The sequence below is a fragment of the Numida meleagris genome, chromosome Z, assembly GCF_002078875.1.
Source record: "Numida meleagris isolate 19003 breed g44 Domestic line chromosome Z, NumMel1.0, whole genome shotgun sequence".
In the NCBI taxonomy this organism is placed as follows: domain Eukaryota; kingdom Metazoa; phylum Chordata; class Aves; order Galliformes; family Numididae; genus Numida; species Numida meleagris.
Genome location: NC_034438.1, coordinates 34956477 through 34981772, shown reverse-complemented (window position 1 = coordinate 34981772; position 25296 = coordinate 34956477). Strand labels below are relative to the sequence as shown.

General features: G+C 40.6%; 1 protein-coding gene across 6 annotated transcripts in view; it reads left to right on the top strand.

Annotated features, from left to right (window-relative positions):
- Positions 5286–25296, top strand: part of PIP5K1B (phosphatidylinositol-4-phosphate 5-kinase type 1 beta) — a 101799-nt gene continuing 81788 nt past the window's right edge. For 3 of the 6 annotated variants that reach the window (XM_021380719.1, XM_021380721.1, XM_021380715.1), the window contains exon 1: positions 5286–5415. The gene's annotated coding sequence lies outside the window, so the exon portion shown is untranslated. The other 3 variants (XM_021380720.1, XM_021380716.1, XM_021380717.1) reach the window with 2 other exon arrangements.

Sequence of the window (25296 nt, the reverse complement as noted above, 5' to 3'; positions counted from 1 at the left end):
GTATACTAGTTTGTGTTCAAATGAAATTTTTATTTACCAGACTGCTTCACACATTAGAAGCAGGATTCTTCTAATCCAATAAAACAGATTACTGCAAACTAATGAATGTATTATTAGCAAATGTGTAAAATATTTATAAATGCGATCTCAATTTAAACCTACGTTTTCTTTAAAAGGGTGAGTTCAAATAATCCTTTTACCTAAAATTACATCTATTCATTAATTTCACTGATATTTTAAAGAGCATGAAACTAGATGACTAGTTAATAAGAAAGCTCAGACACGTACTCTAGCATTTTATTAGCTCGTTTCCTGTTCTCTGAAGATTTTACTGCATCTTGCATCTATATCCCCTAAGCAGTAAAATCGACACAAAAAGAAAATATTGTTTTAGATTTTCTCCATGACTATTCCTCCTAGGGATCCAATCATTTGAGATATGTAAACCATAATAATATATTGGTTGGCTTACACCATAACAGTTACTGGTTGTATTGCAAAACGCCACAGAAGGAGTCGGGTTATTCTGAGGCATCTTTGCATGCACTGCAATTCCTCCCCCCGACCCTCCCAAAGATGGTTGCCCTGTGCAATTCACTCTCCTCCCTCTCAAATGCCTCCAGAAGCTGTGTGACCAAGTGAAGCAGGACCTACTCTTTCCTGCTCTCCACCTTACATGTGTGATAGTTTGCCCTGAGCATCCAAATTTCTTAATTTCACCAGTCTCTAACTGTCAGAAAATTTCTTCTATGGACCTGGCCTAGATTATATGTTTGTCTTCAAAAAACAGAAAACAGTGGCAAACACTCACACTAGAAGTCCTGTCTACACGTTGTCAACACATGTTCTGCAGCCTCAGAGGAAATAAACCAAAGAAATCCAGCTAATAGGAGGACAGTTCGCTAATATGGACAAATAAAAGAATATGTGGATGGCTAAGAGGAAAAGAGTCAAGGATGAGGAGTCCTGAAAAAAGAAGAATTTATTAATAAACTTGTGTGGGATGCACAGAGGGATTCAGGGAGGGATTAGTTTCCTATAGCTTTAGTTACGGAAAAGCATATCTGTTCTTTTCAGAATGATAGGATCTACATTACAAATATCCAAGTTTTCTTCTAAAGATGGGATCGAGATGACTGATTTGCCACCTTGTAGATATTTGCTGTCTGAATTTCCATGGCTCATGTGAGTATCCATATCAGGAGCTCTCTGATTTCTACAGCACAGCTGAGTGCCTAGTTCTGCTCAGTTATCATATCTCAGTTGTTTCTGTAGTTGCAAAAACTTAGGAAAATGAGCAGTTAGTTCTTATCTACCAATGACTTCTCTGCTCTTCTAAAAGCAGTCACTAGCAGAGTAGGTAGCTCCTATCGAACAAGATCTGCTTCTATTAAAGCACTCAGGGTCCTCTTATAAGGCCTTTTTTGCTGCTCTGGTTTCCAGTGAAAAAAAATTCAGGCTTAATATTGATATGCTGATATGCCAGGGCTCACATCTCTTTAACAGTATATAAGAATATAAGAAGTTTCTGATCTATGCAGTTAATGGACAAAAAGGAGTAAATGCCCTTGAAGATTTAGACAAATATGACACTGATAAATTTGCATTTCCTGGAAAGTGGATCCTTAATGAACATGCATAATGTTATTTTAATATATACCCTTTGCAATTATTTTCATAACCTGATCAGATCAGTAGAACTGGAAAAGGGTGTTGTTTTAAAACATAGCCTTGCAGAGTCTTTAAAGAGATGACAAGAGACAAACATGGTAGAGAAAAGAAAATGGTTTTAATTGAGAGATAAGAGTCTTTGTAGTTACATATATTTCTGGGAAAAAAATCCTTCTGCAAATTAACATATCATAGAACTGTCAGTATTAAAACAGCTCCCTGAAGCTTAACTCCTATATAAATCATTATCTGGCTTTTAATACAAAAACCTTTGTTATCTGTTGCTACTTAGAAGGCTCAAAGTTGCCCATTACTGTGTTTTCAGATTTCTAGACTTTTCTTCTCAGTTTCTTTTCTCTGAATGCTGAGAAAAAGTAAGTCTTCCTATGTACGATTTTCCTTCAAAAATTGGTCCATAGTGTCCAAGTATTGAATGTCAGTGGAGCTTAAAAATGATGTGTGCCTAAAATACCATCATCTGTGGAGGATGCTGCACTTATTCACTTAATAGCTCTGATCAGCACTGGCTCATAGGATTTCAGACAAAATATTACTTCAATCATCTGATCTCTCTCCTCCAGTAAATGCAGATGAATCTCATGGGAGTAACCTTCAGCAACAGAGCACTCTCTACTGCCATCCTTACGCAAATGATTTGATAATATGAAGATGGAATACAAAATTTAAATGTTCTGCAACAGCAAAATGAGGTAGCTACAACTGCTCATGGTTCCAGCTGTATTCATCCCGGTCTTGTCCACCACTGATTCTCTGTGTAGCATAGACTTGCTCTGTCTCAGGCATGGCACACAATTACATCTGCCCTGCAAGGGGAAATCTGCAGTAAACTGTTGTGGGAGGAAAGGTACTTCATCCAGTTAAAAACTCATCAGCATGAAGCTAACTGATATAAACTGTTTGATGCAGTCCAAGCAACCACTGTGAACTTTTGCCAGGTCACCACTCTGCTGCAGTGCTTTTGATCTAAAACTAAAAGTCGTAAAAGTTACTTTTATCATCAGTACATGTCTTCCAACATTCATTTATAAAACCAAATAAAGATTTATCTCATCTTAGGTATTTTGTGGAAGAAAAAAATTTGGCTGTGAGATGCTTTAATATTTTGAAGACATAACCATAAAGTCATGTACATAAATATTACCATCACCCAAGAGTTATTGTATGATTGAAAAAAATGTGCTGCACTACCACTTACATCTGTAGATTTTCTGCAGTTACCTTGTATGGCCATACAATGTAAGCAGCATGGTGTTTCAACACACAGTTCAGTGCAGGACAATCTACTGAAATTAGAACTACTAAATGTTAGATCTCAAAGAGCTCTATACTGTAGCTGGTGGCAACAAAAACCATGCTGAGTTTTGTACACCTGAGTAGGATACTGTAGTAAGATCCCAGGGCATTTAGCTACCACCCTAGCCCCTTGCAGTGTGAGGAGAAGAACATGGACATTGACACTTTGCCATTTACGGACAGTTTCCTTAAATATGAGGTCTGTTCTAAAAGTAATGCCTCCTATTTTATCCTTCTAGCCTAGAGGTGGATGTTGGTGGGATGGCAGTAAAGGCTGAACCTTCCCATCAATACTCTGTTTCATGTTATGGCCATGTGACAGATGGCAGTGGAGGGCCAGTCTGACAGTACGGCATCTAACACAGAAGTGTGTATGAAGCAAAGGTGTGTCAATGAATTCTTCCATGCAGAAAAAATGGCACCCACTGACATTTACCAATGCTTGCTGAATGTTTATAGAGACCAAACAGTGGATGTGAGCACAGTGAAGCAGTGAGCGGTGTGTTCCAGCAGTGGTGACAGCAACAGTGGGTCACCTCCACCAGGGCAAATTTTTATGAGTGTGGCATGCTGGCTCTTGTTCACTGCAGGTGAAAATGCAGAGCTAATGCTGAAAAACAAGTGTTCCGTTGTTGCTGATTTGCTCTATCAAATAGTGTTATTTTGTTCTTCGTATCTGTTGTCATTTCCATGGAAATAAATATGAGGCATTACTTTCAGAGCAACCTGCATAATATAGCAATGTGATTGGATGGATATACATGTAGATGGGAAAAAAACACATTCAGGTACCTTAGTTTAGCACTAAGCATAAACAAGGAATAGAGTCACTCTTACCTTACAATGTTGCTCACTTGTTTGTTTTTTCAGGAAGAAGAGCTAAGAGTTCTGTCTACTCTTGTTTTTTGCTTTTGGGACTGTTGACTGTTCTACACATACAACAACTGACTTTAGATGAAACCTAATTTGTAGCAGTCCACCTTAAAGCTGGAAAGGAAATTTTGAGATTGTATTGCACTGGATTATTCGCCCTTAATCTTCCAAATAGTCCTATGTCCACAAGCTTGTCACTGCTGTTCACTTTGAATACATTAAGAAAGTGTCATTCAATCCAAAGATTTAGAGCTGAGCCAGATGGCACATCTGACTGCTCTGTCTAAGCTACTGTATTACTGGTATGAAAAGCAGAAAATGAAGCGTCAGAATATGAGACTACAAGAGGGCTCTCTTGTTGCTGTTACCTAGGGAAGCCATTGTTATCTAAGCAGTGCGACTACTGCACATTGATTTGAGTAACCACACAACGTAATTGTTATCATTTGTTATAAAAACCATAGCAGATAAAAAACGGTGCAGTAAGGATCTTGAACAAAATGAAACAGCACCTTGAAATGGTGTATGATTCCTTTTCTTCAATATGCATGCACATAAAATAGTTCCTTCTGCAGCTGGAATTCAACGTGCATGAGTCAGCCTATCTGATATCAGTAATTACAGCTATAAATGCACAGCTATTACACATTCAACTTGTGTAGCATGGGAGTAGTCTATTCTATCAGGAATGAAAAGGTCCTAAGCAGATGCTAGGGATTTGCTGCCTTCCTTCAGGTAGGCAGGGAGGCCAGCAGCATAGCCTTGGCCATGCGGCCCTGCCACTTCACTCTGAGAAGAGCCCAGGCTCCTTCCAGTCAGAGGTGCATCCCTGAAGACAGCGGTGCCAGGATGTGGTTCTCTCAACCCCCTGTTGCTTGCATGTTTGTTCTCCCAGCTTCGTTTTCACATTCTTTAGTCAACACAGATTTATGGCCATCCCCATGTATGCCTTCCGAGGCCTGTGGAACATCAACACCGCAAGTACATGATGCTGTGGGATTAACACCCTGGGCTTTGGCACCCTACGAGGTGTTCTGCCTTGAGTTTTCCTGCGTGGTCCCTCTCAGGGTGAACATGTGGGCCTGCCGAAAAGCAGCGTTGTCTGCAAAGCACAACTTCAGGATGCAGGTGCGATCAGAGAAGGAACGAATGCGCGAAGCCTTGCTGAAGCACTGCCAGGACAGCGAGCACATGCAGGCCCGCGGTTCTTTCAGCCGGGGCAGAAAGGCACGGCAGCATACGGCGGGCCTCCCGCACCAAGGCAGCAAGCAGCCCCGCCGGACCCCGGGGCCAGACCAGCGCCGGGCACCACAATTCCCCTACTCAGCTCCCGCAGACGCAGCTCGACAGGCGGCAGCCCTGGCTGCGCCGTACGCCCGCCCGCCCGCAGGCGGGGCGGGGAGTAGACACCGGCCGCCCCCGCCGCGTATCGGGCGGCCCACGCCGCCCCGGCCCGGCGGCGAGCGGGCGGGGAGAGCCGGCCCGCGGGCGGGGCCTGGTCATCGTCCCGCCGTGCCGCTCCGCACCGCCTCACGCCGCTACACACCGGCGCTAGAGGTGAGGGGGCCGGGCGGCTGGGGACGGCGGCGCGGGGCCCAGTGCGGCCCCGAGAGGCTGTGCCGGGCTGGGCGCGGGGCTGCGCAGCGGGGGCAGCCGGCGGGTGAGGCCTGGCGGGCTGGCGGGGTGGGAGGCGTGCGCGTATGCGAGCGCCCGGCCGCGGGTTCTTTCCTTCCCCCTCGGAGAGCGGGAAGGGGTCTTGTCGCGGGGACTTCGGTGCGTGCTGCCCTTATTTTGTGTGTGTTGTTATTTTCAGTTTTAGGGCTTTTTTGCTCATTTTGTTCCGCGGATGGCAGGGCAGCTCCGAGCGGCGCGGGGTGGGGGCTGTGGACTGGGTTCGGCCGCGGGCTGGAGCGGCCCCGGCGACCGGTAGCGCTGTTCGGCACCGGCTCCTAGTGCTGAATTCACCTGTCTGCCTATTTGTGTGTTGATTTCTGTCTGCAGAGGCGGGAGGTAGGCTGACACGAACACCCAAGCCTCATAACTGGGGGACTGTAGCTTTTATTGTAAAAAACAAAAGCAAAAAGCAAAAAAGGGCGTAAGAGAGCGGCGAGGAGTACATCGGCGCGCGCCTCAGGCGCTGTATTTTCCCGGATTAAACTCTGCGCTGCGGCTAAATGAGATTATTCACGTGCTTTAAATTAAGACTCAGGGAAGCCTCGCTGAGAGTCGCTGAGCGGTTCTGCGTTGTGTCGGGGTGGACTGAGACGCTTCTGTTCAAGATGCTAGTTTTCCTGAGTCGTGTCCAGCAGCAGAAAGCTCTTCAAATGGTAAACTCACCTTTTAGTGCCATAAGGTGGTTCTCCTAAAATGGCAGTGTTTCCAGTGCCCTGCTTAGACGGTCCGGGTTTTTTTTTCTCATCTTTAGTGCTACTTCTTTAAAACTGAGCTTTGGGTAGTGGTGTGCTGTAGGAGAACTCTGTGCGGGTGTTATGTTAGCTCTCCCAAAGGAAATGCAGATAGACTTGTTTCATGTTGCCTCTGAAAGGATATTGCTTCAGGTGAAGAAACAGTTCTTCTGGTTTGATAGAGAATTATGTATTTATGTAAATGTTTTGAGCTGTCATTTGAATAATGTAAGGTAGAGGAGGGCTCAGATCAAAGGGAAAAACACAAACTCTGCTTAAAATGAACCTCGTATGAGGAGCATTGGCAGTCTGGGAGATAGCGAATGTTTACAGTAGCACCTGCTTTTTTTTTTTTTTTTTTTTTTTTTTAAGTCTCCATGTAAATTCATAGGATGTTTATCCTATGGCTTCTTATGGCTGAGATGCTTTTTAATAAAGTTATTTAAATGGTCTCTTTTTTTTTTTTTTTTTTTTTTTTGATCTTCAGAGCAGAGAGTACTTATTCTGGTGAATGCCTCTTACAGTTGCTACTCTAACTCTCCCTGCACTTAAAAAAAGGAAAAATATTTTTAAATTTGTAACATCACTTTTTCCACTCAGTTTCTCCCATCCTTAATATACTGTTTTGCCTCTTGGCTATCTCAAAATTGATTCACAAAGGAATTGAACACAAGTACTCAAATCTGTTTTGTTTTTAAAGGTCAGTTTCTCCTAATTAGTATATCTAAGAAAAAGTAAAGCCTCCACATATAGATGTTTTTTCCTTGCTCTTCTTATTTAATGCATTTAATCTCTTTCCTAGATTCTTCCCTTCCCCCACTTAGATAAAGCACAGAGTGGAAAATTGTGTTCTAAGTTTAGGAATTGATCCTGGAACCATTAAAACTGTGGGGGTTTCTTTTACTGGGTTCAGCTGCTGCTATAGGGCTGTGTATAATCCTCAGTCACACACTTAGATCTTCCTGGTATCTGAGAACTGAACCACAGTGCTTGAAAACAAGCATGTGTTGACCTTGTTTGCTGTAACAGTGTTTGTGTGCTTTTGGAGTGGTCTTGGTTGTTTTTCCTTTCTGCTTATTATCAAGTCTCCAGGCAGCTAAGGAATTTTTTGTACTTCTGGCATCAGCAGAATAGGCTACAAACTATAAAAATGTTTTCTTTGCAGCTTGTATAACGTTGTCCAGGTAGTGCTAGAAATGTGCTTATTGATTCTTGCAGCTTCATGTGTGCAGTGTCTGTTCTGAAGGCATGACGAGTGTTTTGGCATTCTCAGCCACTACTAGACAGAAGCTGGCAAAAGCCTTTCCGTAGGGCCTGGACCAGTTGCTCGTAAGGTGCTGCCTCCTCTTCGTCCCCAGTTTGTGTTGGATTTTGAGGGGAACTACAAGCAGCACAGTGTCTGCGCAAGTTTCAGTGCCCTCTAAGACATGGTAGTGTGCTGCTACTGACAGCGTAAGTCTTATACAGGGGTTGCAGCTGGTTGTTGTTGCAGAGTGAGTCTTTGATTATTGCTGGTAGTTAAGTGAAATTAGTTAGTTGAAATTTACAGATGGCAAAAGCCAAAAAGCAAACTTCTCTAATTGGGCCAAATAAAATGTGCACATAGAAGCATATATATGAGTGTTTTGATTCATGTTGTAATGTTCAAAACCACAAACTGCTCCAGCCAACGAAGTAGCAGAATTAGCACAAGTTAAGTGCATTGAAAGGCTATTCGGATGCCTTAGTGACCGTGCAAAGCAGCAATTGGGAAGAGGGTGCTCAAACCTTCCCTGCCATCTGGCATTAGATGCAACTCAGCTGGTCGTTGTCACCCTGTACAAGTAACTTGAATTTGAGTCCCTCTCATACTATACTTCCTTACTGTGGGCCCACGCCACTGATACTCTGAATTTTATTTTCCCTAAATAGATCAAGTGTCTGATTTGTCATTGCAGATTCCCGCTGTGGTTATGAGGTCATGCATCTTGTCTTACTCTTCATGTTTGTACAGTCCAGAAAGAGCTTTTATTCCTTCTTTGGGACAAGAAATTTCAAGTCCTCTTTCTGTGAGCTGGAAATCCCATCATTTACCTTCCCTCTTCACTCTCCAGTTGTGATCTAAAAAAGATATGATCCTGTTGCGAGGTACAACGTCTACCATTTTGCTGCTATTTCTTCCTTGCTGCAAAGTTGTTTTATTTGTGATTGGCAAAGTAGGGGGAAACTGAAGATGTTGGAAGTGCCTTGTATATTTTCACCATTGTCCAGCTGTCCAGTTTCTTTAATTTAGATATTAGTTTTTTTTTACAGTTAAGGTAATGCTAAGCTATTACTAATTTCTTCAGTGTGACACAGCTGTGATTTCTTCCATAGACAAGAAGGAAGTTACTTGCAGAGCTGACTGTGTGATGCTGTGTACGTGCATAGATCTAGGGCAGTTGTGTCAAGTAATGTGAGTGCTGGATGGTGGCCCTTTTAATAACCACTCATTTTGATTGTTAGTTCTGTCTTTGAGATTTGTGCCTTGTGTGACTGCACACCACCCTGCCAGCTCCTTGTGTCTGTCATCCTTTGATTTTGATGTCATCTGTGTAACTCTGGTATTTGAAATTCTGTAGTCAGTGATACACCATGGAAAATGTCTCTTTGAGGCTGGGGAATGTCTGCATTACAGGCACAAGTACAAGGGATCCAGCATTGGGTTCCACTTAACTCCTTGTGTCTCTGCACAAACATACTGATTTGCAGTTTTCTGGCAAATGAAAATTTAAATTAAAAGGCCTAACTTAGTGTCTTTTGTCTGGAGTTGCTAGTTTATGATCAGAATTATATTAAGTATAATGAGCACAAATATGAAGGTGGTTTGATTGCAAAAATAGTTAAATGACAATGTATTCAATTTTTTAGCTTTAGAAATATTGCTGTAATTTACAAATGCAATTATTTAATCTTGTTTACAACTCCAGAAACATGCCCATGTTCATTGAATTGGAGTAAACTGCTAGCATTGATGTTTAAAACTTGATGAGCAGTAATGGGATGTTGCCTTCAGCACTAAACTTGACGTAAAATACTACTACTCTTGTGGCAGTTTTCCACTTTTTTTGGCTGTGGTTGCACAGCGGTTGGTGAGGCTTAGTGATAGATGTGATCGCTGGACTGATCTGGATTAATAACTGCAAGAACAAAAGATACTGGTGTCGAGGGAAGCTGTTTTTCAGCTGACTCTTCAGCAGGTGATGTGCTGGTACAGTCATTTGCAGGGCTGCACTGTGGCACCGAGGGGTTCTGCAGATGGAGGTGAGGAAGTGGCTGAGAAGCGGTGTTAGCAAGTAGAGACCTTTCTGCTTCTTTCTGTTTTGAGAGAACCATACGTGAGAATGCTGTCAGCATTCCTGTAGTCTACTCAAGAGCAGGAAATACGCTTGGTTGCAACAGCTGCTGTCCGCACCATGTCTCCAACCTGCATTGGTCTGGATCTTGCTTTGTGGCCAGAAGCCATAGCTAATGAAACCCCGAGGCAGGTCTCTGTCTGCAGAGGGTAAATGGAGCAAATTCTCCTTGGGCTGTTCTCTATTCAGAACTTCTTGTCACCCTCTATCTGGGAAAGTTGCTTGTTTTATTCTCCTGCCGAGTTTGTTTTCATGAGAAGTTCTTGGCCTGGGTACCCGTGCAAGTCAGCTAAATACCAATGAAGTGAGAGCTTAGTTGCAGCAGGGATGTGCCTACTGCTCTTCTGGTCTCAGCATAGCTGGTCCCAGCAGTGGTGAGAGCTCCTGCCTCAACTGGGGCCAGCACCCTGCCCTGTGCTGGGCTCTGTCCTGTGCCACTGTGCTGCTGCTAACTGAGTCCCAGCACTGGAATGCTGCTTCTGCATGGATATGTGAACTCATGGAAAGTTCCTTGCTATTAGGCACGGACCATGAGAGCCAGTGAGAGAGTTCTTAGCTTCTCTACAGATTGCTCTTTTTTCCCCAAATCTAAAGGTGTGAGTGTGTGTTTGTTTGTAGATAATGAGGATTAACTGCATGAGATACAATGTTTCAAACTGTGGTTTGATAATTAAAATCATGGAGTAGAATCCTTAGAGTTGGAAGGGACCTTTAAAGGCCATCTAGTCCAACTCCCCTTCAATGAACAGGGTCACCACAGCTTGATCAGGTTGCCAAGCACCTTATCCAGCCTGACCTTGAAGATCTCCAGGGACGGGGCATTAACCACATCTCTGAGCAACCTGTTCCAGTGCCTCACCACTCTTGCTCTTTCCCTATTTGTAAACCTGCTCTCTTTGAGCTTGAAACAATTTCTCCTTGTTCTATCACCACAGATCCCGCTAAAGAGTCTGTCCCCTTCTTTCCTGTAGCTCCCCTTTAGACACTAAAAGGCCACAATGACTGATGATTTTTAAGGCAACAATAGAGCTACAAGCTGCATATCAAATTGTTTAAAAATAGTAGTTTTAAAATCTTGGCTTACTAAAGATTTCTGCTGGTCTCTTCAGAGATCAGGAGGACTCTTTGCAATCAGTTGGTTTACAAGATTTAGGAAATGGGTTTCTGTTATCTGCTTTCATCCAGCAAACTCATTTGTTGGTAAACCACTGCAAGCATTCAAGACACAGAGAAGCGAGTAGCAGCCAAGTTTTAGTTTGGGTAATTAAAAAACCCATTGCAGCCACTGCTGCTGCCAACCTTTAATAAGAAGATTAATGAAAGTAATTATTTGGGCTCAGTATGAGAGTTTTCCTAATCCAAACTGTAAAAGTGCAGGGTTTTTGAAACATAATTTAGAATTTAATGTGCTTTCTGGTATGGCTTTATATAGGAATCTTCTGTGGATGATTGAGTTAAATGTAAGGATTCTGGGATTCTGTGGATTTCTGCATTGAAAGGTTCTGCAGATATTCTTTGCCTTTGTACCTAATTAGAGTCTTAATTTTCGTGTGTCATGTGTCAAGTATTTTCCCCTGAGAGAACTGCAGTCTTTTTATGAGACCATGCCCAGATTTACAGTGTGTCAGTTTGCACTGTGTAGCTTGTTGATGTTTCCTCCTCAGTAGGACGGCATGTGTGCTCAGTGGAATGTGGTTTGTCCAATGGTCTTTGATAAAGAAAGACATTTTTTAACCGCTGTAAAAGAACCCAGACTGTCTCAGATAAGAACATTGAACTTTATCATCAGTAGTGCCATCTGAGCTGGGGTTTGGTGGTTTTTCTTTGATTGTTTTCATTATATAAAGTTACTTCAGTTTCAGTTCAGCATTCAGAATTCTAGTAAAAGATGTGTGAGGTGTGTCTTGGACTTCAGGTTTCAGTGTGACTTTACTTGTTCTAATGTCTTACACGTTTGAGAGGGCTTGGTTTAGTTATATGGTTTGTTTGAATATTTTTGTCTGCATAATTCTAAAAAATGATTGCTAAGGCAGTAAATACTCCTGTTCAGTGATACATCAGGGAAGCTTTTCTTCCCCCAAAGTGTCTGCTGACCATATTAGAAAAGGTTTATCGGAGGATGGAGGGGTAAGAATTTATCTTTGCAGCTGATGGAGAGGCTGCTATGCAATGCAGTCTCTCGGCTGATGATTTTTGGCTCTTGTTAAGGATGATTGCACCTTTAACCTCTTAATAGTGCAAAGCATAATCATCAGATCCACATCTGCAGGTTCTCTTTAGGACCTTCTCTGTTTTCCTTTGTGGTATGTTTTATGTGAGTCTGTTCAAAGAGTAGAAGGTGTGGTTCTGATTTGTGTGGTCTCCTACCATGCAAATTCTCACTGTGGAGGTCTCCTACCCAGTCCACCCTGCTCCTAGTCACCAATCTGATGAGACATAAGATGTTACTTCTGTGGCTCGGAAGGCATTGTTCGTGTTCTTGGTGAGAGGTCTGGCAAGAAGAAGGTATGTGCAACTTACCTTGCATAGAGGATCATGACTTGTGTCAGACTTGGTACCCAGGTTATGCCTAGGCTAGTGACTCTCCTTGAGTTTAACTGGTGGAAGTCAGTATGGATAGTTGTGTAAGATATAGTTCAGTGAATGAAGACAGCACACATAGAAGCCTTTGAGAGACTGGTACTTTAGTTCGTTATTCCCCGCTTAACTTTATACATGCTTTGAGGAAAAAAAGAAAATATTCAGAGTGGTAGTGGTAGAATCCTGGGGGAGAAGAAACATCCCATGAAGTTCAATCACTTTGTTCAACAGAGAATCAAAGGAAGTATTATAAGGAGGTTTTTGGCTGGGAAACAGAAAACCTTTTCATCGGAGTCCCCAGCTTCTGGTTTTGTTTTTAATACAAACATGATGATGTAACAAGCCATCTTATTAAATAGTGATGCTTGAAAATTTTATGTTATTGAGTTTTGTTTACACTGTAAACCCTTTGCCAGCTCTTCGCGGATCAGTATGGTAGGACACTGAGGTATTAACAAATAATATTACTACATATTTTGGAGTAGCAGTAGAAACCCAAATTGAAATCTTAGTTTGCATCAGGGCTTTGCTTGTCCTCATATGTGGAATAGTTTGAAACTACTCGGACTGTGGATGACAAAGGATCGTTCTCTTTCACGATCACTTTTTCTAGGGTTGTTTGTTGTACTTGTGCTGAAGCGTGCAATGGTGCTCTCTTACAGAGACGTGCTGCTGGGACTACTTCAGTCTTTAGTCATGTCAGTTTGGTAATTCACATGCAGAAAGCAGAGATAACATTGTCAAAGGGGTAGTCTGAAATACAGTTTCAAGGTAGAGGAACACGCATCATACAGTGTTATGCTGGGTGTGCAAATATGGAATTCAAGTATGAGATAAAAAAAAAAACAAAACACCTCGAATGAAAACACAAGTGCCTGTGTAATTTTAAGATACCTTATAAAATTCTGTTGTAATTAGGTGAAACAGTGATTTTTAGCGGAAGTTTTACCAGTACTGAAACTGAGAAGGAAATTTTAAAAGTGTCAGATCTTTTCAATAAAAAAATTATAGTTATTCATTAAGACCTCATAAAAGGGAATACAAATGGTAAATTGCTTTTGCTTCATTTATGTGGAATACCTGTTAAAACATTAATTGTTAAATTCACTTTTTTTTTTTCCCCAAATAGATGTAGATTTTCAAAGCCAGGGTTAATATGGTTCAAGTGCAATTTCAGGTCTGAAATGTACTCCTAAGGGTGTTTTGTTGAAACTCTTATGCTTCAGTGTTTATAAGAAGAAATTCCAACAGTCACAGGAGCATCTAATGTGCTAGCTCAAAATGTTAATTAAATCTTGGGGTACTGTAAGATGTCATCTTTGCTGAGTTCCAAGCATTTTACCTGGAATTATCTGTAATTCAGGCAACTAATTTTGAGCTGTAGAGAAGCACTTTAATAAATTGAACATGTTAAATAGCAGATTTAGTGCACTGTGGTATTCTCATGGCAAAAAGCCAAGAAACATACCGGTGCCTAGACTGGATATATTGTATGGCTGTCCTTTGCCTTCTCTTTGGGGCTGACAAGATTTTTCTTTTCCTCCTTTCATTTGTGATGGTACAAGAGAGAATAAGTCTTGTTGCATGTCGGTATATACCTAAATACGACTTTTATGTACTTTGTGTACAATTACATTGGAGTTTGAAATGTTACTGCAGACAGACAGATCCCACCTAGCATTGTCTGCCTTATTTGACTCTGCTTGTAGCAGACAAGCAAAGCCTGAGGTTTTGAGCAGTGAAGGAATACTTTGAGTTACATGCAGACTGTATAGCCTGCAATGAAGTGTTTTCCTCATTTATGCTTCGTTAACCCAACTAACTAGGTTATTAAGTGAGCACAAGCCTTCCTGTTGTGCTGTAATTAGTTAACAGCTAGCATGCAAAGTTTCAGTGTAAGACAAACACATTTCAAACCACCTTTCCAAGTTACTGGTTCTTGATATTAGTTCTTGAAGAGCTGGCTTAGAAAGCGTCAGTGTAAGTAAAGGATTTCAAATCATTCTGTACAGGTACTAGTTCTTTCTGTTGTGGCTCAAATTGAGCTTAGTGTCATCTGTTAACTGAAACAGTCAGTTACCTTTGCCTATCCAGCAGTAATCCAGTAAGTCATTAAACTCATTACTCCTAATTAGCTTTTTTGCTTCCCTGTGTAAAAAATTTTGTAATGGATGTTAACAGTGTTTTCTTATCATGTAAAGCAAGTTGTGATCTGCTCTGTCTCTGGAGATTCCATTTTATAGAATTTGCTGCGTTTCTCTGGTATCTGAACTCCACTGTAGTAAAGTTCAAATAGAGCGTGCCTTGCATGTTACTGACCTCAGGGTTTGACAAGTCTTCTCAGTGTTTGAACCTACCTACAGGAACTCTAGGGTGTGGAATACAGATCTGCAGATTGATATGCCAAGCTCTTTTGAGAGACTGATACTCTGCCTACCTTAGTTTCCCAAGAAGAAAAGCAGTGTAAAGATCCTGATAGTAGCTGTGTAACAAAGAACTCATCTTTGAATATGCTCAAGGAAAGATGCCTGTAGTTAAGTGCATTTAAGATCAGGCTGTGGCTTCAGTGCAGCCCTCAAGCAGTTGTGCAGCATGAGAGTGCCCTACCTTATATTTTCGTTGCCTGAGTTTATTTACATGTGATTTGAAAATGAGAATTTGTTAACAGCTGCTTGACCTTATGTGGAGGTCAATCATTAACTAGTAAGCAGGCATGAACATCTGTACAATTAAGTGGAGTCACCTTTAGCACTCTCCTTGATTCCTCCCAGCTTGTGTACATGCGTTACAGACTGTGTCCTTTTCAGAAATGCTCTTTACATCTTAACACTTTAATCGTAGATCCAAATTGGTATGAGGTGACAACCTGTGAGCACAGGATGTTGAAACCTAATCAACAGCCTTTGGTGCCATCCCTGTTCGCATTCCTTGTGTTAGCTTGCTGCACGGCCTTCTCTCCAGCAGTTGTCCCTGTGAGGCAAGCAGGTGCTGAGATGGTGGGACATGAGTCTGCACGTTTGGTCTCGCAAGTCAAGGCCATGCTGGGGAAGGGTGTGTGCAGAGATTGAATTAGGTCTCCTGCCCAGCCAGAGCTTCTCCATGTGTGCCTGCGTTCTTTTCTGAGCACAAGAGCTGCTCAGGCCTTGCAGCAGTTTAGGCTGTGGCCTCTGTCAGAATTGTGGCATAGCCCCACAGGTGATTGTGCCCAGACCTACTGACAGATGTCAGCCCTGTGCTGGTGCAAACGGAGAAATGCAGAGGGATGTGCCTCGGAGGTATGTGACATGTATTACCGTCAAGATTTGCTGCATGTACGTCACTTCCAGCTGACCTGAGTCTGTGTTTAACTTAGGAATGTGCTGTGAAAGTCACTCATGTTTGGAGGACTGTCTGGTCTTCTTGGTTGCAGTAAGGTGTTACCTAGTAAAGTGTTTCATTCTTCTCGCAGCAGGCTTGTGTTTCAGTAATAAAAAGCTCAGTTTGAAAAAAAAAGGCTAATGAACAGGCATTTTTATCAAATTAAGACATTTACTGGGAACTGTAGTAGTAAAGCAAACTTCTGTACATGCTGTGTACCAGAAGCTAAGTTGCTTAACTTCTCTAATTTGGAAAAACAAACAAACAAACAAACAAAAAAAACCCCAAAACAACCCACGTATATTGCCATGTCATATTCCAGCCTTGGTTATATAATAGTCTTTCCAAGGAGTGATGATGCAGACTGATCTATTTTTATTCTTTTTGCACCCTGAGGCATGCTCTGCAGAGTAAATCACCATAGTGGTTGATTTCAGAAACACAAGCCACAGTAATTATGATAAAATCTCTTTAAAACTGTTTTGTTTTGTTTCACGCATAATGTGACTCTTGCTGGAGTAGATTCTAACAGTAACATAAAGCAACTGATAGGCCTTTGCAAAACTCAGGAGAGTTTTCCCTTAGCTGTGTAGGGCTCCAGAAAGTGCTTCAATTTAATACTAAAGTGCTTAGTTTAATGTAATATTATCTATTCTATCCATATGTTGTACATACATACAGATATTGCAACGCTTTGGTTTAAAATTAGTTGATGTAACTAACACATGATCTGAAATTCTTTCAGTGTTCTCTATTTGTCCATGCAAGCTTAATTGCTTTAATGTCCAGTCTTTAATATATCTTTTTCATTTCAAGTGAATGCCCTATGTAGTGTAGAATATCAGGATAGCATCACTAGCTGTAGCAAATGTGAGCATACACATGTACATTGTCCAGAATATTTAAACAGGAGCTGAAGATGCCAGTAGCGCTTTCATCTGCCTTCAGCTGAAACTAGATGCGTAATAACAGACTGTGGTGGGAAGTCATTTGTAAGTCAATTTTTTTTGTCACAAGATGATGTTAGTAGAAGAAGAATTTTTGCTCCGGTTTGGAATATCTGCAGAGGATGATAAAGTGCATGCGAGTGGTGCAGTTTTCCTTTTCTTGTGTTGAAGGAATGTATCTAAAACGTAGAATGAAAACAGAAGATAATTTGGGATATTTTTGTTGGCTGCTACTGAGCAGTGTCTTGATTTATAGAGCACACTTGATGCATTTTTGTGTTTTATTGAAGAATTAAAACTAGTTCGTAAATGGAAATTGAGGAGTTGCACAAACTGCACGTGATTCTTGTCACCCCTGTTAGTGCAGGTCTACTGTATAAGGCACTGAGTGTAAAAGCATTTTGCAATGTTTGTTAATGTGACCTAGGTTAAATAAAAAATAAGTTTTCACTTGCCATTAAGAGCTTGCACTTAGATTGTGAAGTTGTCCATAACAAGCTGTAGTTTAAAACTTAGCATATGAGAAGAAAACCAGGACTCCCCTTGCAGGAGCTGTTGAGTCCTGGTGGTTTTTTGTGAAGGTTCCCCACTGTATTTGAGAGACTAAGCAATGCAGTTCTAAGAACTGGAACTTTTAAGATCTAACTGGTAGAAGAAGAAATACAGAATACTGTGAATAGGAAAGGGTAACATCTTATGATGGCAGCTGCTGTCTACATGACTTGTCTCCTTCAGCTTGTCACTGTAGTGCAGGAGAGCAACTAGCGTGCTCAGTGTTACCTGTCTGTGCATGGTAGGAAAAAGCCAGCTGCAAACCTGCTTCTGCTGTGCATTCTATAGGAAACATCAGCATAGTTAAATTTGTTGTTGTGTAGCATCTGTACTTTTAAATGGATTTTGACAATGTATTTCATGCCACGTATTCAATTAAGTGACTTTTTTGTTTGTCCTTATAAAATATAGGAATATAATATGTTCTACTGTACCTGCTTTGTTGACCCATAGGGTCTGAGAATCAGACTTGGCAGTGGCTAGTTACTAGCCACACCAGCAGTGGTGCTGGAAAGTTTTAAGGTCATTTTTGGTTCCTCCATCTGTTCATTTACATGATGTTCGAGAGTACTGAGCTCTCTGCAGCACTGCAGATACTGCAGTGAATTGAACTCTGAAGTCTACAATGGTTACTAAAGGTAGAGGGATGAAAGTAATGCCATTTGTTGCAGTTCAAACTTTGCTGTGCTATGAGGTATCAGATAACAAGGAGATGACAAGAATAGCAGAAGCCAACTTGGAAGGAGTGTTACTCCAGCTTGCCTGGAAATGGCATGCCTGAGATTATTTTGTCTCCACTGTGCTGGATTAGTGCAAAATGTGATTAATAAGGTCTTTATAAGTCTATGTACAGAGATGAACTATCCTCAGATGCCTAGGTTTCAGTGGGAAGAAGAATTCCTGTTGCTGCTCAACCAGAATAGGACTGGTTTGGACATGGTCTGTTAGTGTGTTTGGCACTGCAGCTCCTATTATTGATAACATCCTAGTTTTCTAGTATAAAGGATCTCTCTCTAGAGATTGAGAATCTTTTACATGGTCAAAGGAGGCAGGATAATTTCCTTACGAAAAGATTCTCCATATTTATTCAAAAACAGACCCGATTTTTTTTCTTTTTGTGCAGCAGTACAGCCTAAGAATGCCAAAAATAGCAAGTTCAACTGAACAAGGGGTTGTACAGATACTGCACAAAATCATTTGTCTGTTTATCTGCTATGATAAAAATAGGGAATTAAAAGCCATGGGTCACTGAGCTGTAATATGTCTTACAATGCCACACAATAAAACTGTTGATGATTTTAAATACTGTGTAAAACTGGTATTAATTTCTTTTGTATGGAAAGCCATAATATCTGTTAGGGTTTTGGAAAAAGGACCCGTTATTCACTAATTTGTAATTCAAATTATTCATGTGATGTTTTTTATAAATACAGCCAAATATTTTCTTTGATATTCTTTGTATTTCAGACCTTGTAAGAACATGTTCATGTATTTGTTATATAATGTTAATTTTAGATAGACTTCTACAGGCAAATCATTATCTTAGTATAAAAGTTAGATGTGAATAAATTCTTTTCTGTTTCTCAGTTCTGATATTATATTCTGTTGAGGATATTGTGCAGTTTGTCACTGCACGTTAGTGACAATATATATGTACTGCATGCATATGTACAACATCTTTATAGTAAAACCAAAAATTGTAAAGAATGAAATACATAATGTAGTCAATATAAATGATATATATATATATATACACATAGGTTTATATATATAAACAATGCATACATATGTGGAAGCATTCTTCAGCTTACTTCTGAAGGTTCTTTCTGGAGTCAGGTAGGATTTATGCTGTGCGAATTTCCTTTCAGCCTAATATGCCTGTGTATGGTTTAAATAAATGTTTTTGCAGGGATGAAAAGAGTATGATATTTTCCTTCATTTTCAAGTCTGCTTGAGGTAGCGTTAAAGTCAAGATAGTTTCTAGTAAAGTGGAACAGGTGATGAATAAGTTTGTTAATACTTATGGTATAGCTTTTTCGATCTTAAATTGTGTTATGGTGGGGAATTATAGTTGTTAAGGAAGTCATTTTGAGCCACATTTTCTTTCAAAATATAAGAATTTTTAAGCAGGCTTTCTTTTTCCCAGTCCTTACTGTGACACTGTGAGAGTTTGAACACATCTTATGTGATTTAAGTTTTGACTGTAGAAACGTAATAGGTTTCTTAGGCTGTGTGTGTTTGTTGTCATCCATTGGGGTAACATTTTCTTGCTGCTAATCCTATTGTTAGAAGAAAATCTAGAGGATTTTTTTTAAGTGCATAAAACCTCCCTGATGTTGTAACTCAAGAGAGCTTGCAAGTTGGGAGTTGTATGTATTTTTTATGCAACTGTGGGTGGCATTGAAAAATACTCTTTCACATCAGCCTCTTGTAGCACCTAAATAGAGCTTTGCTGCGCTGTCATGAAACCAATAAGCATCCCCTTTTGAGACGTTCGTAGCTATCATCAAAGTGGGGAAAACTATACCCTAGGTGTTTGCCAGTATTGCTGCTTGAGCCTTGAGTTATGTGGCCAACAGAGTTTGTGTTGGGGTAAGAAGAATTAAGAAGGAAAGTTTTTCCCTGTTATCCAGCTGTCTTAGTGTAAACTGTGGAGAAAGAGTAGTGTATGCCATTACAACATTTGTAGATGTGCATAATTATGCTTCCTGCTACCCTTAGTCAGTGTTCAGCAGAATTGCTAGAAGCCAAAACTAATAGCAACATGTTTCCTGCTCACTACTGATGAAAATTTATTTCTTACAGTGGAAGGGGAGAGGTTAAAGCCTGTCAGGGAGTTGAGTCTCTTGTCTTGTTTTTGGGTGTAGAAGGGGTACAAGGCACTTAACATCATGCATCAATTCATGATGCTTTACAATCCACAGCTTTTCCGAAGTGATTCGTGAAATGAAGTGCAGATACTTCATGGGCAAGTGGCATTGCTTTTAAGGTCTTTTTGCCCCTCTCTCTTTTGCCAGGAAAGGAGTCTCCTACAAGATCTCTCTGGAAGTAATGACTCCTGTGTAATGCTAAAGAACGTAATAACACTCTCTGATAGAGCAAATTCTCAGCTACAGAACATTATTTTTCAACATAGTCGCTGCCATTAGCTATGCATCTTCACCAGCTATGAACAAGAGCTTGCACCAGTGGAGGTGACCCATTGCCACTACTGCTGAAACACACCACCCACCACCTCACTGTGCTCACATCCACTGTTTGGTCTCTGTAAACATTCACTAAGCATTAATGAATGTAAATGGTGTCATTTTTTCCACACAGAGGAATTCAGCGCCACACCTTTGCTCCATATGCACTCTATGTCAGATACTCTTGTGTCAGACTGCCCCTCTGCTGCCATCTGTCACACAGCAACAACATGTAATGGAATATTGGTGGGAAGGTTCACCTTCCACTGCCATACCACCAACATCCATCTCTGACATTGTGGGCCAACATCTTAAAATAGGAGACATTACTTTTGGAGCAGCCTTTGTACACAGGCAAATTGTATTGTATTTGATCTGCAAATTGTATTGCAGAATTGGAGAAGTCTGGCAGTTTATCCTTGCTGTCTACTATCTAAGCTGGACTATATGTTAGTTTAATGAAAAACTGAAGCAGATTGCAAGACTGAGAACAGTCACCTAGAATAACAAGCTGGTTTATTTTCAGTAAAGCCTGCTTTCATCTCACTTCTCTTAAGCTTTCCCACTCCTTTTCCAACCTCTCAATGCAGACAAAGTTAGGAAAAAAAGATTCTTGTTCCTTCAGTGTTTCAGGAAGCATATGCAACTCCAGAAATCATTGAAATAAGTCCTCATAAAGCTGTCTATTTTATGTAGGACTGTAAGGAAAAGGAGCTGCTTTTGTCAGTTTCAGTATGCTTTCTGCATGCTTATTGCTGGCCTGTCTTAAGTGAGGGTGGGAGGAGGGGAAGTAGTACAGGTTAGTCTTGTCTGGACCCATGGTGTATTGCAGATGTAATGTAATGGCTCTTATATAGTTGTAACATAGAAATGCCATTTAAAACAATGTTCCCTAACAGCAGGACTTTGCTTCTGGGTATGTGCTACAAGCAACTTCAAATAATACTCACGGAACTAGAAATTATTTTAAAAATGTTTTCATATTGAGGTAGCTCCAGGTTTCTTTCTGATAGTGTTTCCTTAAATATTATCTCCTATTACTCTGTGTGGTTTTACTTTTTCCAGCTGATTCATAGGAAGTGAACTGACTGTGGTAGGGCTGTGCACTACTGGTACCTCATGCGTATCCTGTCACATTAAAGAGTTTTGGCATTGGAACATTGCAGAGCAGAGGGTGTATCAGCTGGTGGGTGAATGAGAAGAGTTGCCGTTTTCCAGTCTGTCGTGGGACCACACATGATTCCTCTGGCTCCTCTGCCCTATAGCAGGGAGCCTCCCTAAGTTACTTTCCTGCTCTTCATCTACCAAGGTGATCTTCTCAATTCAAGAACCTACTTTTCCTGTCTCCTGTTTTTCTTCAAATTTTCCTGTCTCCTGAGTGACAGGAAAGTAGCGTATCAGCTGGGGTGACATTTACAGAAGTCTCTGTAGCCTGGCTCCTATCTGAGATGTGAAGTGTGTTGGACTTTGATCTCTGAAACCGGGTTGAGGAGGGTGCTGTATAAATAAGAATAAATGCTAGTGTTATTTATGTAGACATAAATGTATGATAAAAGTAACTTTTACAAACAATAAAGAGGTCCAAATTTTGTTAGACTAGGGAACACTGAAGTTATACTACTTTATTGTGTTCATAATGACTAATGAAATAAAATTGAGATATGCCATTTAGCAGCAAAGCAGTAAATTATGGAGAAGAAAAAAACTTGCCTGTGGAAGGAAGTTCTCAACTTCAAACTCAATATATTTCTTTTCTTTTAATGGGCGTCCAGATAGAATGTAAATACTGCTGCTCCAGGCAGTCTGTAATTAGCTATCACATGGTATTTTAAAAATGCGTTTAGTTGTACAGAAAATTCAAGAACTACTTTTTTTCTGTGTGTTTCTGATTTAGGCCTGCTTCTCGCAGCATACTTCTAATGCTCTTACTGCTTCTCTCCTCCTACTTTTTTTTTGTGAACGTAAGCATTTTTTTTGTGCCATAAACTTGCTGTGACTATGATTTCTTCCTGTCTGGAATAAATCTTTCAGGTGAATATTTTGTTACAGCTTATTCTGTGTTCTGAATTAATCTTCAGATCACGCTTCTATCTAACAAGTAGTTGAAGACCTGCTCCAAATGACACGTAGTTTCTTTGATATCACTGTGTTCAAATTTTATTTTAGCTAAACATGTACTGAACATACAGAACATCAAATAGATGTTAGAAACAAGGACATCATTTAAATAGTGTAGGATTCTTAAATACCTGTCTCACTGTTTTTGGATTCATTATAAGTTCATGACTGTTACAGAATTCTTTAAAAAGGGGAATTAGATACATTGTACCCTGTATATATTGCATGATTTTTCCACCTAGAGAAAAATAATACTTTAATATGCATTAGAGCTTCTGTGGACCATTGGTGTTTAATATAAACAAACAAATAAAACCTCTTCTGCAGTATTCCCCTCATTAACTCCATAATGTTAAAGCTGTGCTTCTCTGCATTGCTGCTCTCATTTGCTGCATGATAAGTAGTAGCCCAGGCAGAAACTCACATCCTGAGATTTGATGAGACAAATGGATAACTGAAATCAGAATAGGAGGGGAAAAAAACTGATTAGGCACATGCTACCTAACCTGCTGTCAGAGTTAACAAATGCATGCACAGTAGGGAGAAAATAAGATTTTCTGAATAAAAATAAAATAATAATTTTGAGAGTCGTATCATATAATAGAGTGTTTACAGGAGTCTGAGGGAATGAAACAATTGTGCGAAGTCCCGGTACAGAACTGGAGGTTAAGCCAGCTGCCATCTTGGAATTCTGCGATTCTGGATAGTTCAAAGTGTACCATAATTTAGGCACTCCAATTTCTTCCAAAGCAAAGTCAAAACAAGCAATAGTGACAATCATGGTGCTTTTAATTGTGTAAAATAACAGCTGATCCTTGCGGCAGTGTGGCTTATACGTAATTTCATTTTTTGAAGTGAGTAATTGAGGGAAGTGCCAGGAATGTTGTGACATATTTCTGTAAAGGAAATCAGGATGTCAGAGAATCTGCACTTCCATGATCAGATGGTTCTTGGCTGTCTGACTGAAATACATCATCTCTTCCCGTAGGAGGTCAGCGTGCTTCTTAGCTGAAGGTGTGAGTGTTGATGACCCAGTGCATGACAATCTATTGCTAAAAGGGAATTTCACACATAAGGCTGTCTTTATGCACACCACTTACAGAAGCATTCAAGTAGTTTTATGTTAGACAGCTCTGAACTGTGGAGTTTAAGGAGAGGAGTGGTTTCCTCTTGGTGTCTTAGGACTGATTTTGCTGTTTCTATTCTGTGTGGATACTTCTGCAGCTACTGCAGTAAAGGTGGCATCTTTGTTCGGTTTACGACATAGATACCTCCACTTGCTTTTTTTAAGCATGGCCTACTTCTGCAAGCAGTTAAACATAGGACTAATCTTATTTTCCTAGTCTTGAAAATCAAATGCAAGTAAAATGTCTGCAGTTTGACTGTCTCCTTCACTCTTGTTTGTCTTGTCTTGTGATTTCTTGTTGGCAAACACTGTGTGCTGGTGACAGCAATCCAAACTAAGGCCATAGTGGCAATGGAGGTTGGCAGGAGAGATTTCTTTAGAAACAGCATGCAGAGTTTCTCCTCTTGCTTTTGTGCCCCTCCTATGGTACTTAACCTTGTTCCTAGTTATTTTATAAATGTCCAGAAAAACACCTCGAAGGAGTGAGCATGGACAGCTCATCATTCGTATAGTCAGTCTTGGCGTTATCATTGCACCTTTACAAATATTACAGGCCTATGGAGATAACACTGAATGGCGCCAAGTGATAGGAGCGAACTATATTGGGACAGTGTGCAGTGACAAAGCTGAGTGTGGGAATGTAGTGGCAAAGCTTGCTGATACTGCAGGGTCCTGTCAGAATCATTTCATGAGCTGCAAAGGCAGCTCTTGGACTCCTGTCTCAAATAGGGTGCTGATGAAATGATGCATTCCACAAAAAGCCTGCTCAGAGTATATTTATAGACTATCTTCACATTCAAAAAATTAACGAATTTCATTTGACACGTAGTTGTTGGGGCTGGGGAGAGAATTGCGCTAGGTTTTCCCCTTATTATCAAATACACATTTTCCTGATAATAATTGTCAAAACTAGCTGCAAAATTGGGAAAAGAAACGTATTTCAGGTTATCCTGAGAGCATTAATACCATTTAGTGGTGGAATTTGAAGACTGTTGTTCTGAGAGTGAATAGTCAATACCATTCAGAACATCAATTATCTAGTAGGATTGTGGCTCATTTGAAAAGACGAGATGGTGCATGCAGGTTTTGAATAGGAAACAGTCTGAAAAACCACTTTTAAAATTTCAGTGAATACGTGAAGTAATAAGTCTGATGTAGCTAGAAATAATGTTGTTGTATTGTAGATGAGGCACGATGAGGAAGACTAGGACTTCTAGGAGGTTTATTCTTGTCTGTGAGGAAGGGGTCTCAAGTGCTGAATGCCCAGTGCAGTGCTTTCTCTGTGGGCCTTGCAAAAGAACAGTGTAACCGCAGTCTGTGCAAAAATAGGAGGTGAGCTCCTTCTGCAGTTATAAACCACAGAATTTTAGGGTTTGGAAGGGACCTCTGGAGATCATCTAGTCCACCCCCCCCACTAAAGCCAGTTCCCTACAGTAGGTTACCCAGGAAAGCGTGCAGGCAGGTTTTGAATATCTTCAGAAAAGGAGATTTCACAGCGTCTCTGGACAACTTGTTTCAATGCTCTGTCACCTTCAATTTTCTCATATTCATATGAACTTCTTGTGAAACCAGTGCAGAGGTATTCACTTAGGAAAACTATGTGTTGAAGTTGAGGAAAATGTGGCTGTGAGATGCAAATGGAGGTAAATCACAATGGTGATATCCTGTATTTTTCTCTCAGTGCCTATAGTTAAATGTGGACGTGACTTATAAGAAGGAAAATACTTTGCATACAACCTTTCCATTCTCTATTCTCTTTAATTGGTGATCTATTTTGCAAAACATAATGAC